Source organism: Papaver somniferum, unplaced genomic scaffold (assembly GCF_003573695.1).
Source record: "Papaver somniferum cultivar HN1 unplaced genomic scaffold, ASM357369v1 unplaced-scaffold_13816, whole genome shotgun sequence".
Taxonomy (NCBI): Eukaryota; Viridiplantae; Streptophyta; class Magnoliopsida; order Ranunculales; family Papaveraceae; genus Papaver; species Papaver somniferum.
In genome coordinates, this window is record NW_020623064.1 from 1 (window position 1) to 1,564 (window position 1,564).

The following is a 1,564-nucleotide window of genomic DNA, read 5'->3' on the forward strand; positions in this document are numbered from 1 at the left end:
AAAATCGGTTGTACCGTTTTCGTGTATATCGGCCGATATTATCGGCAGAAAATCGTCTCGCGATATTATAGTTTCCGTTTCGCTCTACCACCGGTACCGGTAATATCGCCGATATTTCGGCCGATACGGGCGAAATTGACTACACTGATGTGTACTATAAGTTTATAACTGTCTTATGTAATTGTGACTCGCGTCCGTGCAGCATAGACCACGACTAGGACTGTCGATGGATCTGATTCCTCTTGGATACCACAGGACCCGGAACCGTTAATAGGAATCGGGTCCGGTTACTAACTTAATTTGGGTACCCATTTCCGGCCCTAAATTTTATTATCCACGACCATCTTCAGTTCTCCTTCTCCTTCCTCTCTGGCAGAAAGAAAACCCCCAAAAAATGTTGGGCTTCGATTTGAAATAATTTTTGGTCTTTTTTTCTTTTTTTCTTTTTACAAATGGTGAATAATTTCAATTTAATAGAATAAAATGGTCTCAATTATGCTTTCAACTATAGTAAATTTATAGTATTGAGCTCCATTTGATTGGGGACAGCTGATTGCTCTGTGATCAAGAGAAGTTCTGGAAGAAAGAAGCTGGTTTCAATAGCCGCAATTCCAAAGGGTAAGCACCTCTTACTTGATTAAAAGATTTATATCCAGATTGTTTCCTTCCTATTGATGGAAATTTGAGTTCCTACTTCCAGGGAATTGAATGAAGAAGAGACTTGACGACGACAAGATGACCGTAGAAATGTCACTGAGGCTCAAACCTCTCTTACAGGTTAATTATTTCATTTATTTACCAGAGAAACTTGTGCATAATCATCTTTGACATCAATATTGCTGTTTGGTTCAACACAACCTGCTAATTCTTTGACAAAATGACTGGATATTTGTGGTACAATTAAATTTACTTTAGGGTGGATAATTCATGCTTAGGATGATCTTTTAGGATATTTAGATTAAAAAATCTTAGTTTTAGATTAGTTGAGCAAATTGTGAAGATTAACCGAAATGAAGTAGGACATTTTTTTGTATCCTTCACATTGATCAACTCCTACTGACTGAGGGTCAATGGGGGTATGTATATACGCCTCAATAATCATTCTCTTTGTTTGTTATCTACAACCAAACAAATAAAGTAAAATGTGTAAGCCAACAAACAAAATAGACAAAAGACAACCCAAATTTAGGAAGTTCTAATCATCTTTCTTAATTTCAGTGCTCACTGACTGAAATTAATGAATCTCTCTTTTTAATGTTATCTTCGTTAGCGTCTCTGATGAAGATGAATGGAAACAAAGATGTCTTGAAGATAAAACAAAAACATTATGGGAGGCAATCCATCAGCAGAACAACAACACCTCCTGAAGAAGGTTCAAGAATTTGAAGCAGAACAATTATATCTCAAAGAAGAGATCTACAAATTAACCCTTTCGTCTTCTTACATACCTAGTAAATCAGGTTTCATTAAAAGATCCAACTGTGCACGAAATGACAGTGTTGCTGGTGATGATGATGAGGGAAATAGTTGTAACTCTGATAATTGGAAAATGGGTTCTGCTTCA

At 36.4% G+C, this 1,564-nt stretch overlaps 1 long non-coding RNA gene across 1 annotated transcript; it reads left to right on the forward strand.

Moving 5' to 3' along the window:
* Positions 1–379: 379 nt before the first annotated feature.
* On the forward strand, positions 380–1,540 carry LOC113335135. Its single transcript, XR_003353165.1, has 3 exons — positions 380–618; positions 701–777; positions 1,271–1,540. It is a non-coding gene; the product is annotated as an uncharacterized LOC113335135 (long non-coding RNA).
* Positions 1,541–1,564: the final 24 nt, after the last annotated feature.